This window comes from Scyliorhinus torazame, chromosome 5 (genome assembly GCF_047496885.1).
Source record: "Scyliorhinus torazame isolate Kashiwa2021f chromosome 5, sScyTor2.1, whole genome shotgun sequence".
Lineage (NCBI taxonomy): Eukaryota > Metazoa > Chordata > Chondrichthyes > Carcharhiniformes > Scyliorhinidae > Scyliorhinus > Scyliorhinus torazame.
In genome coordinates, this window is record NC_092711.1 from 71,810,188 (window position 1) to 71,823,307 (window position 13,120).

At 49.1% G+C, this 13,120-nt stretch overlaps 1 long non-coding RNA gene across 1 annotated transcript; it reads left to right on the forward strand.

The window, feature by feature from the left end:
* Positions 1 to 280: 280 nt before the first annotated feature.
* Positions 281 to 5,388, forward strand: LOC140418398 (uncharacterized). Its single transcript, XR_011945002.1, has 2 exons — positions 281 to 763; positions 4,355 to 5,388. It is a non-coding gene; the product is annotated as an uncharacterized lncRNA (long non-coding RNA).
* The last annotated feature ends 7,732 nt before the right edge of the window (positions 5,389 to 13,120 follow it).

Consider the following 13,120-nt stretch of genomic DNA (forward strand, 5'->3'; position numbering starts at 1 on the left):
AATCCAAACCCATCTCACCATCTGCACCATTTCTTTCCTCCACTCCCAGTTTTCTCCCTCCCTCTCCTCTGCCTGGGTTCTCCAGCTCCTGTCTGCAGACTGACAATAAAACCAATGGGTCTTATTGGGGGGGTTTGGGTTCTCACCATTGTCCCCGCTCGCAGCGGCTCTCATTCAGCCTCTGGGAGCCGCACTCACTCTCACTGCGGCTGCGCTCAGCCCGGAGCAGCACCGCGCATGCTCCGCACAGAAAGGTGACTTCCGGGGGCGGGGTATTTTGGCGTATTAGCGTTCTGGCTCTTGTGATGGAGATAGGGCGTAGTCATCTGTGCCAGTATACTGGGTAACCATTGCGCCATTATTCCATTACGGTCCTCAGCGCAATCATTTGGTTCCGGCACTTTTGATACTGTCCGGTTATTGCACCGAATGGGGCGTCCGCAACAGCGTTTCTCTCTCTGATCGGCCCCTGTTAACGGCTGTCATCTGTTTCGGAGGCGATATGAAGCAGGGCGCCTGCGCGACCCCATCTTGCTCGGTGGCCATGTGCAGTAGTGCGCGTGCGCGGCCATCCTGGAACCGGAAGCCGGAAGAGAGAATCTTGTGAATTTCTCTCCTGGGCTGAGAGTGAAATTAGTTTGGAAACTCCTTTAGAAAGAGGAGGATTTACAAACGGGAATTTCAAACCAAACATCACATCATCATCTGGCAGAGTTACTCGATTCATCAGGACCTGAATATCATCCACCTTCGAATGTGGGAGGTAAAATGTCTGTCTGTCTGGACAATGATTTCAGATATCAGAGTGACTGGGAAACTTTTAATGACCATTCCAGGTTAAATTTGAGACTAATTACACCGATCACATTGGGGAAGCTAAATAATTTGCTACTGTACTATTATGTATGCAGGTAAATTAACTCGTGTGTTTAAATAACTATATTAACTATATATAAGAGCATAAGAACTAGGAGCAGGAGTAGGCCATCTGGCCCCCTCGAGCCTGCTCCACCATTCAATGAGATCATGGCTGATCTTTTGTGGACTCAGCTCCACTTTCCGGCCCGAACATCAGAATATCAACTATACCAGCTAAAATGGGCAGATCACTTAACTGTGTTATTAGTCATGATGTGGAGATGCCAGCGTTGGACTGGGGTAAGCACAGTAAGACATCTTACAACACCAGGTTAAAGTCCAACAGGTTTGTTTCGATGTCACTAGCTTTCGGAGCGCTGCTCCTTCCACAGGTGAATGAACCTGAGGAAGGAGCAGCGCTCCAAAAGCTAGTGACGTCGAAACAAACCTGTTGGACTTTAACCTGGTGTTGTAAGACTTTGTACTGTGTTATTAGTGGTAGTTATGAGGTCAATTTTGGTTAAAGTTTGTTGTTCGTGTTGCATTTTATTCAGCATCGTATTCGCTGAACAAGTAGCTATTCAGCCTAATCCCAATTTCCAGCTCGTGGTCTGTAGCCTTGTAAGTTACGTTAATTCAAATTGTTTTTAAATGTTGTGAATGTTTCAGCTATCCTTTCAGTTAGTATGTAATAGAGCCTTGTCACCTCTGGGGGAAAGAAAATTCGCTCTAAACCTCCCGATTCTTCCTTAAATCGCTGCCCCTCATTATGGATCCCTCAATCAAAGGAAATTTGACCTTCCTTATCAAATCTATTTAGATCCCTCAGAATTTTATACATTTAATTTAGGTTTCCCCTCCATCTTTTCAGTTCCAAAGAAAACAACCCCACCCTATCCAATCTTTATTCAGAGAAACTTTTCTCAATTTCTGGCACATGTTTTTAAATCCCCTCTGTACTCTCTCTAGTGCAATCACATCCTTCCTGTACTGTGTACAGAAAACTAGCTCTGATCAAACTCGCCCTGTCATTTATCGTGCAATCATTTGCCTTGTTTTCCTTACCACTTTCTTCCTCACTATAAAGCTCACAACTATTAGGAAAGTATTTTTTGTATCATCAGCAATCTTCTTATTCATGTCCTTACATTTAAGTTCAAATCAATAATACAAAGCAGGAATGAGGGACCCGGTATTGAGTCCTGTGAAACTCATTGGAAACAGCTTTACTTTATTCTTTCTGGGATGTGGGCGTCACTGGCAAGACCAGCATTTTTTCCTCATCCCTAATTGCCCTTAAACTGTGTGGCTTGCTGGACAATTTCAGAGGACAGTTTAGAGTTAACCACAGTAGTGAATGTGATGGGTTTTAAAACAGTCAACAATGATTTTATTTTCACACAGGGCCTGGCTTTCAATTCCAGATTTATTAATTGAATTTAAATTCCACCCTCTGCCAGGGTGGCATTCAAACATGTGTCCTCCCTGGGCCTGTGCACCACTAGTCCAGTGACACTGTGCCACCATCTCCCAGTCACAAATACACCCAGGGTCCATCAATCGTCACTTGCTGTCATTGAGGTATTTTTTTAATCCAATATCTAACTTGCTCTTGGATCTCATAAGTTTTTATTTTCCTGCCCAGTTTGCCAAGTGAGACCTTGTAGATGTTGAGAGAATGTTTCCATTTGTGGGAGAATCCAAAGCTAGGGACCAGAAATACAAGATGGTTGCAGATAAATCCAACCAGGAGCGACGTGTTTACTTGGAACGGTTAGAATGTGGAACTCACTACTGCAGGAAATAGTGTGCCAAAAACTGAAATACTTTTAAAAGGAAACTAGACGAGTGCATGAGAGAGAAAAGAATAGAAAGAGAAACTGAAAGACTGAGCTGAGGCAGTTGGAATAGGGGGAGATGAGTGTGCAGTATAAACTGGGAGCTGGTTTAGCTCAGTTGGCGAGGCGTTTGGTTTGTGATGCAGAGTGAAGCCAGCAGCGCAGGTTCAATTCCTGTACCCGCTGAGCTTATTCAAGAAGGTCCCACCTTCTCAACCTTGCCACCAGCCTGAGGTGTGGCGATCCTCTGCTTAAATCACTAGCCAGCTCTTCACATCAAAGGGGAAAGCAGCCTATGGTTATCTGGGACTAGGGGGACTTTACCTACCTTTAAACAGCAGCAGACACTAGTTTTGTTATTGTTATTTAAAGCACAGAAGGAGGCCATTTGCCCCATCGAGGAATTTTCTCCTCATCTCAGTCTTAGCTCTCTTGCTGACCATCATGAAACTGTGACCCCTAATCACTGACAAACCAACTAGTGGAAACAGATTATCCTTCTTTACCCTGTCAAAATTGTTCAGAATTTTGAACACTTCAATTAGGTCACCTCTTAAGCTTCTCTGCTCTAAGGAGAACAAGCCCAATTTCTCTAATCTTTCCTTGTATCTAAAATTCCTCATTCCTGGTATCATTCCAGTAAATCTCCTCTGCACTCTCTCCAGAACTTTAACATCCTTCCTTAAATAAGGTTCCCAGAACTGAACACAATACTCCAATGTGGTCCGACGAGTGATTTGCGGAGGTGCAGCATCACTTCTTTGCTTTTCTACTCTATGCCTCCTATTTATAAACCCAAGGATGCTTTAAGCCTACTTAACAACTGCTTTAACTTGCCTGGCTACCTTCAGAGAATCATGTATTTGACCCACAAGGTCCCTCTGCTCCTGTACTCCCTTCAAAGTTGTACCATTGAGCCTATATTGTCTCCCCATGTTTCTTCTACCAAAGTGCATTGCCTCACATTTCTCTGCATTGAGGTACATCTGCCAGGTGTCTGCCTATTTGGTCAATCTGTCAATGTCCCTCTGAAGTCGCTCAGCGTCATCACAATTCACTATTCTCCCTAGCTTAGTATCATCTGCAAATTTAGAGAATTTGCCCTCAACACCCACCTCTAAATCATTTATATAAATCAGAAAAAGCAAGGGTCCCAACACTGATCCCTGGGGAGCACCACTAACAACTTCAGTCTGAGAAATGCCCATCTATACCTACCTGCTGTTTCCTATCTCTTAGCCAAATTCAAATCCATGCTGCCAAGGACCCATCAATCCCAACCATTTTAAATTTGCTCACCAACCTGCCATATGGCACCATATTAAATGCTTTCTGAAAGTCCAAATATACAACATCCACGGCACTACCCTCATCCACTACCTGTATCACCTCATGAAAGAACTCAGTTACATTTGTCAGACATGCCCTTGACTAAGCCATGTTGACTGTCTAGTATTAATTTATTTTTCTCGAAGTGTATATTTATCTCATCCCGTATTATGGCCTCCATCAGTTTTCCCACTGTTGATGTCAAGCTGACAGGTCTGTAGTTTCCTGGGCTATCCTTTGCCCCTTTCTTAAACAGCATCATATTTGCAATAGTTGGGCCGAATGGCTTGTTTCTATTCTGTGTCATTCTATGTAACCTCTTTTTACAGGATATCAGAAGAGGAGGAGGTACAGACAGGAAACAAAAACCAATGACCAAGATCTGTCAGAATCACTCAATTCATCAGGACTTGAATATCATCAGCTTTTGAATGTGGAAGGAAAAATCTTTATTCTGTCTGAGGAATAAGATTTCAAACATAAATGTGACTGAAAAAGCCCCCCCCCCCCCCCGCCCCACCCCACACACACCCCACTGAGTGAGAGTGTTCCAGTGGCCTGACTGTGAAAAGAGCTTTGACCAGTTGCACATCCTGTAAAAACACCACACCATTCACAGCGAGGAGAAACCGTACACGTGTTCTGTGTGTGGACGAAGCTTCAACTGATCACCCAACCTGGAGAGACACAAGTACTGACGCCACGGAGAAACCGTGGAAATGTGGAGACTGTGGGAAAGGGTTCAATTACCAGTCACGGCTGGAATACCATCGACACATTCACACAGGGGAGAGACCTTTCCCTTGCTCCAATTGTGGGAAAGGGTTCATTCGGTCATCTGAACTTCTGAGACACCAATACACTCACACTGAGGAGAGGCCGTTCTCGTGCTCTATGTGAGGGAAAGGGTTCATCAATTCATCCGACCTTCGAATACATAAGAGAGTTCACACTGGGGAGAGGCCATTCACCTGCTCCGTCTGTAGGAAGGGTTTCAGTCAGTCAGCCCACCTGCTGGCGCACCAGCGGGTTCACACTGGGGAGAGGCCATTCAGCTGCTCCGACTGTGGGAAAGCATTTGTCCATTCATCCCACCTGGTGAGACACCAGCGAGTCCACACTGGCGAGAGGTTGTTTACCTGCTCCAAGTGTGGGAAAGCATTCACTCAGTCATCCCACCTGGTGAGACACCAGCAAGTTCACAAGTGATGACAGAGGTTGGATTCTGCTGTTATTGCTGTTGTTAATCACAGCCAGGACTGAACCATGTTCATTCTGACAGTTGGTATTTATTTCTACGAATAATAATTGAATTGAAGTTTAATGTTCTGGTTACATATTAAATTCATCAACTTTGTTTCAAGCTCATTGTTGTAGATTTTTGTCTTTCCCACCTGAGTGTTGAACACCACCTGCCTGGAACTCAGAAAGGACAATCTGGAGGAGGATCATACAGCAGGAACAGAACTTCAGCCTGGACACAGTCCAAGAGCATGATGCCTGACCACATCGTGTCCCTGTTGGAAAAATCAAAAATCGCGTTTGTTCTCCATCTGACCGCTTCATGAAATGAAAATGAAAAATGAAAATTCATTTTGTACTGTTTACACTGATCTCCATGGGAACACAGATATTTTGTTTCCTTCCCTCATTTCCAATTTGGTAATATAAGAGTTGTTTCTTCCAATTAATCAATAACATCATATGGTCCTTCCCAATTGGGCTCCCAACCCCACTACTTTTATGAGTGAATTTAACATTATTTAATGTCTCATTGAGCAATTGTGGTTCTCCCTGGAGGTGCTAAATAGTCAGCATCGATCTTCTCCATTGTCTTTAGCAGGGAAGATGTCGGTTTGTTGGAGGTTCTGCGAGAACTGGCCATAGCTTTGTCGAGTAGCAATGGGGAGTGGGACCCTGGTGGGAACTGGATTGACCAATCACTTATGAGCTGAAATGGTCTGTGAGCGAGGGAGTGAAGTGGAGGGGAGTGAATGGTCTTTAAGACGCAAGGCAGGGAAGTGACCAAGTCATTGCCCTTGACCAGACCATCAGCTCCCTTCATGACAGCTTTTGTCAGTGTTTCTTGAGAGTGAATAAAGTTCCCAACCATCTGACAAGATTCTGGTTGGTAAAGTCACCATAGTCCCAGATGAGAGCTGACTGGTGGTGATTTAACCTGAGGATCACCACCTTTCAGCTGAGGGGCAAGGTTGAGATGGTCGGCCTTTATGAATAACCTTGGCTGATACAGGAATTGAATCCGCGCTGTTGGGCTCACTGTGCAGCACGAACCAGCCATCTTGCCAACTGAGCTAAACCGACCACATTATCAACCTTGCCCCTCGCCTGAGGTGTGGTGATCCTCAGGTTAAATCACCACCAGTCAGCTCTCCCCCTCAAAGGGGACAGTAGCCGATTGTTATCTGGGCAATGGTGACTTTACTTAGTTACTGGTTAGTAGGGGATGTGGTAATGTCTTTTCACACCCACAAGAAAACAGAGCTGTTGCCTTACCTCTGCTGTGAAATGTGAACCTTCATCACTCTCTATCCTTTTTAAAACTTCCATCTGGTAAAGATCTGTTCCCGCAGGCGACAATCTCTTTGATCCTGAAGCGGGATAAGGACCCACTGCAATGAGGGTCGTATAGGCCGATCTCGCTCCTCAACGTAGATGCTAAGTTGCTGGCAAAAGTGTTGGCTACGAGGATTGAGGACTGTGTCCCGGGGGTGATTCTCGAGGACCAGACGGGATTTGTAAAGGGCAGGCAGCTAAATACCAATGTGCGAAGGCTCCTAAACGTGATAATGATGCCAACGGTGGAGGGAGAGGCAGAGATAGTGGCAGCTATGGACGCGGAAAAGGCCTTTGACCGAGTAGAGTGGGAGTATCTCTGGGAAGTGTTGCGGAGGTTTGGGTTTGGGGAGGGGTTTATCAGTTGGGTTAAGCTCCTATATAGAACCCCGGTGGCGAGTGTGGTTACGAATCGGTGGAGGTCTGAGTATTTTCGGCTGTATCGAGGGACGAGTTGGGGTGCCCCCTGTCCCCCCTGTTGTTTGCATTAGCAATTGAACCTTTGGCCATGGCATTAAGGGAGTCTAGGAAATGGAGGGGGGTGGTTCGAGGGGGAGAGGAGCATCGAATGTCACTGTACGCAGACGACCTGTTGCTGTATGTGGCGGATCCAGTGGAGGGGATGGTGGAGGTCATGCAGATCCTAAGGGAATTTGGGGACTTCTCGGGCTACAAGCTTAATGTAGGGAAGAGTGAGCTCTTTGTGGTGCATCTGGGGGATAAGGGAAGAGGGATAGATGACCTACCGTTGAGGAGGGCGGAAAGGAGCTTTCGATACTTGGGGATCCAGGTAGCTAGGAGCTGGGGGACCCTGCACAAACTTAATTTGACGGGCTGTATCGAGGGATGAGGCAGGGGTACATTGTATATGTTGTGTTACATTGTATATGTTGTGTTGCCCTATTATGTATTTTCTTTTATTTCCTTTTCTTCTCATGTACTTAATGATCTGTTGAGCTGCTCGCAGAAAAATACTTTTCACTGTACCTCGGTACACGTGACAATAAACAAATCCAATCCAATCCAGATGGAGGAGGACTTTAAACGGTGGGACATGTTGCCACTCTCGCTAGCGGGCAGGGTACAGTCGATTAAAATGGTGACCCTCCCGAGGTTTCTTTTTATATTCCAATGCCTTCCAATTGTGATCACCAAGGCCTTTTTTAAGAGGGTAGGCAGGAGCATTATGGGTTGTGTGTGGGCGAGTAAGACCCTGAGGGTAAGGAGGGGGTTCCTGGAGCGTAGTCGAGATAGAGGAGGGCTGGTGTTGCCGAATCTGGGTGGCTACTACTGGGCAGCCAACATGGCGATGATCCGTAAGTGGGTGATGGAGGGAGAAGGGGCGGCATGGAAGAGGTTGGAGATGGCATCCTGCAAAGGAATGAGCCTGGGGGCGCTGGTGACGGCGCCGCTGCCGCTCTCGCCGACAAGGTACACCACGAGTCCGGTGGTGGCCACAACGCTAAAGATCTGGGGCCAGTGGAGACGACATAGGGGAGCGATGGCAGTCTCGGTGTGGTCCCCGATCAGAGATAACCATCGGTTTGTCCCAGGAAGGATGGACGGGGGGTTTCAGAGCTGGCATCAGGCAGGGATTAGAAGAATGGGGGACCTGTTCATCGATGGGACGTTTGCGAGCTTAGGGGCGCTGAAGGAGAAGTTTGGACTACCCCACCTGCACCCTGAGAGGGACAAATAACACATTGGTCTTTCTCATCTCTCTTCACTGACAGCAAAGTCCCCGTGTGGGTTAATCCTGAGGCGTGTAAGAAATGTGTCCCAACCGCTCTCCCATATCTCAGAGGTGCTAAACATGGAACAGAAGCTCCTTTACAACTGTGTTTAGAGTCAGGAAGAACAATGGTGAATGCTGGAAATGTGCTGTCAATTCAACGATTGGTGTAAAACTGTGATGTTCCTGATTGAATGTAAAACAGCTGGTTTAAGTTTTCAGACCGAAAATGTCTTTGTGTGACAGTCACAATGGTAGCGCAACAATTACTCACTCAAGTCGAGAAGAGATTAAATCAATCGAAGCTTTATTAAGCAAGACTTGTTCCCCAGCAGCTCAGTTACAGAATGCAGCTGCTGGGAGAACTCGAGCTCTTATACTCTGCCTTCAGGGCGGAGCCAGCAGGCGGCAGATCCGACCAGGACCCGGGACCTGTCAGCCAATAGCCTCTCGGCTTCACAGGTACCATACTACCCCTAATACATACCACCACATTCACCCCTTATTAAAAAAGAACCCGGCGGGGTGGTGGTTCGCATGGTGGTAGGGGTTTACAAGGCTGGTCCTGGAACTGATTTTGTACAGTGGCTATGCATTTAGCCCAACAGTTAACTATGTACAGGTTGTCAGAATTATTTACAAGTTCGTTTTCCTTTTCTTCTTGTGTCACGCGGATTCCACAAGTCGAGCGGGTGCCCCGGTCGTCCTTGTCGATCGCCTCAGCCCTGGTGGTGGTGCAGGTGCTGGCTCGGGCACTGTTGTCTTTGGGAGCGGTGCGCTGTTCGTCCCTGTTTATTTACGCCTGGGCGGGCACGGGAGGAGGACCGATCCACCCGGGAAGGGAGCGGTTGTGGGGTGCGCCCGTGGCAGGGAGGGGGTGATCGGTGTTGGGAGTGTGTGTGTGTTTCCGGCGGGCGCCAGGTCCCGTAGGGAGACCGTGTCCTGTCGGCCGTCTGGGTACGCCACGTAGGCGTACTGAGGGTTTGCGTGGAGGTGAACCCTTTCGACCATTGGGTCCGATTTGTGCGCCCGCACATGTTTTCGGAGCAAGGTGGGTCCTGGGGCTGCCAGCCAGGTCGGCAGCGACGTTCCGGAGGAGGACTTCCTAGGGAAGACGAGGAGGCGCTCGTGAGGCGTTTGGTTAGTGGTGGTACCAGCAGCGACCGGATGGAGTGGAGGGCATCCGGGAGGACTTCCTGCCACCGGGAAACTGGGAGATTTCTGGACCGTAGGGCCAGTAGGACGGTATTCCAGACCGTACCGTTCTCCCTCTCTACCAGACCGTTCCCCCGGGGGTTGTAGCTGATCCTGTTCGAGGCCATGCCCTTGCTGAGCAGGAACTGACGCAGCTCGTCACTCATGAAGGAGGACCCCCTGTCACTATAGCACTATAGATGTACGCGGGGAAACTGAACACTGTAAAGATGGTGCCAAGGACTTTAATGACTGTGGCCGCTGTCATGTCGGGGCAGGGGATGGCGAAGGGGAAACGGGAGTACTCGTCCACCATGTTCCGGAAGTATGCATTGCGGTCGGTGGAGGGGAGGGGGCCTTTGAAATCCAAACTGAGGCATTCAAAGGGACGGGAAGCCTTTATCAGGTGCGCTCTATCTGGCCTGAAAAAATGCTGTTTGCACTCTGCGCAGATTTGGCAGTTCCTGGTGGCTGTACGGACCTCCTCGACCGAGTAGGGGAGGTTGCGGGACTTCACGAACTGGTAGAATCGAGTGACCCCCGGGTGGCAGAGGTCCTCGTGGAGGGCTTGGAGGCGGTCTGCTTGTCTGTTGGCACATGTGCCGCGGGATAGGGCATCGGACGGCTCGTTCAGCTTTCCGGGACGATACAAGATCTCATAGTTATAGGTGGAGAGCTCAATCATCCACCTCAAGATCTTGTCATTCTTGATTTTGCCCCGCTGTGCATTATCGAACATAAAGACTACCGTCAGTGAGGAGAGTGAATCTCCTGCTGGCCAGGTAATGCCTCCAATGTCGCACAGCTTCCACTATGGCTTGGGCTTCCTTTTCCACTGAGGAGTGGCGGATTTCTGAGGCGTGGAGGGTCCGGGAGAAAAAGGCCACGGGTCTGCCTGCTTGGTTGAGAGTGGCCGCCAGAGCTACATCGGATGCGTCGCACTCGACCTGGAAGGGGAGGGACTCGTCGATTGCGTGCATCGTGGCCTTTGCGATATCCGCTTTGATGCGGCTGAAGGCCTGGCGGGCCTCTGCCGACAGGGGGAAGGTAGTGGACTGTATTAATGGGCGGGCCTTGTCTGCGTACTGGGGAACCCACTGGGCGTAATACGAAAAGAAGCCCAGGCAGCGTTTCAGGGCTTTGGAGCAGTGGGGAAGGGGAAATTCCATAAGGGGGCGCATGCGTTCGGGGTCGGAGCCTATCACTCCATTACGCACTACGTATCCCAGGACGGCCAGACAGTTGGTGCTAAATGCATTTTTCCTCATTATCGGTGAGGTTCAGGGCATAAGCGGTCTGGAGGAATTTGCGGAGGTTGGCGTCGTGGTCCTGCTGGTCATGGCCGCAGATGGTTACATTATTGAGGTATGGGAACTTGGCCCACAACCCGTGCTGATCAACCATTCAGTCCACCTCCCGTTGGAAGACCGAGACCCCGTTCGTGACGCCGAATGGGACCCTTAAGAAGTGGTAGAGCCGCCCGTTTGCCTCGAAGGCCGTGTACTTGCGGTCACTCGGGTGGATGGGGAGCTGGTGGTATGCGGACTTGAGGTCCATGGTGGAAAAGACCTTGAACTGTGCAATCCGATTGACCATGTCGGATATGCGGGGGAGAGGGTACGCATCAACCTGCGTGTACCTATTTTTAATTTTAATTTTTAAAAATATATATTTTAAAGTTTTCAAACAGAATTTTTCCACTTTACAAATCAACATAAAAATAACACAATAGCTGATTAATAACATTATTTAAATAAAATAGTGAACTAACAAAGTAACAAAAAATAGTGCTCCTCCCTCCCCCCCCCCCCCCCCCCCCGGGCTGCTGCTGCTGACGATCTATTTTCCCTTAACGTTCCGCGAGATAGTCGAGGAATGGTTACCACCGCCTGGAGAACCCCTGAGCCGATCCTCTCAGCGCAAATGTCATTAGTTCCAGTTTTATGAACCCTGCCATATCGTTTATCCAGGCCTCCACGCCGGGGGGTTTCGCTTCCTTCCACATAAGTAGGATCCTTCGCCGGGCTATCAGGGACGCAAAGGCCAGAATATCGGCCTCTTTCGCCTCCTGCACTCCCGGCTCTTCCGCTACCCCAAATATAGCTAACCCCCAGCCTAGCTTGACCCGGACCTTCACCACCTTTGAGATCACCTTTGCCACTCCCCTCCAGTACTCATCCAGTGCCGGACATGACCAGAACATGTGTGTGTGATTCGCCTGGCTTCCCAAGCACCTCCCACACCTGTCCTCCACTCTGAAGAACCTGCTCAGTCTTGCTCCCGTCATATGTACTCTGTGTAGAACCTTGAATTGTATCAGGCTAAGCCTGGCACACGAGGACGAGGAATTTACCCTACTTAGGGCATCAGCCCACAGCCCCTCCTCAATCTCCTCCCCCAGCTCTTTTCCCTTCAGCTCCTCTACCAGCGCCTCCCCCTCGTCTCTCATCTCCAGTAGTAGTCGTCCAGATTCGGCAACGCCAGTCCCCCTCTGTCCCTGCTACGCTGCAGGAACCCCCTCCTTACCCTCGGGGTCTTCCCTGCCCACACGAAACTCATAACGCTCCTGTCTATTTTCTTGAAAAAGGCCTTCGTGATCAGAATGGGGATACATTGAAACACAAAAAGAAACCTTGGGAGGACCATCATTTTTACCGCCTGCACTCTGCCCGCCAGTGAGAGCGGCAGCATATCCCACCTCTTGAAATCCTCCTCCATCTGCTCCACCAGCCCCGTCAGATTGAGTTTGTGTAGAGTTCCCCAGCTCCTACCTACCTGAATCCCAAAATATCGGAAGCTCCTTTCCACTCTCCTTAACGGCAGGGCGTCTATTCCTCTTCCCTGATCCCCAGGGTGTATTACGAAAAGCTCACTCTTCCCCATATTTAGCCTATATCCCGAAAGATCTCCAAACTCCCTCAATATCTGCATAACCTCTGTCATCCCCTCTACAGGATCCGCCACATATAGCAGTAGGTCATCTGCGCAGAGTGACACTTGATGTTCCTCTCCCCCTCTAACCACCCCCCTCCATTTCTTAGAGTCTCTCAACGCTATGGCCAGTGGTTCAATTGCCAACGCGAACAGTAATGGGGACAGAGGGCACCCCTGCCTTGTTCCCCTATGTAACCGAAAATATTCCAATCTTTGCCGGTTTGTGACTACACTTGCCACTGGGGCCCCATATAGGAGTCTGACCCAACTGACAAACCCCTCTCCGAACCCAAACCTCCTCAACACCTCCCATAGATACTCGCACTCTACCCTATCGAATGCCTTCTCAGCATCCATCGCCACCATTATCTCTGCCTCCCCCTCCGCTGGGGGCATCATTATCACCCCCAACAGCCGTCGCACGTTGACATTCAGTTGTCTCCCCTTTACAAACCCTGTCTGGTCTTCATGCACCACCTCCGGGACACAATCCTCTATCCTCGTCGCCAGCACTTTTGCCAGCAGCTTGGCGTCTACATTCAGGAGTGAGATAGGCCTATGTGACCCTCACTGCAGCTGATCTTTATCCCGCTTCAGGATTAGTGATATCGTTGCCTCCGACATTGTCGGGGGTAGAGACCCCCTTCTCTGGCCTCGT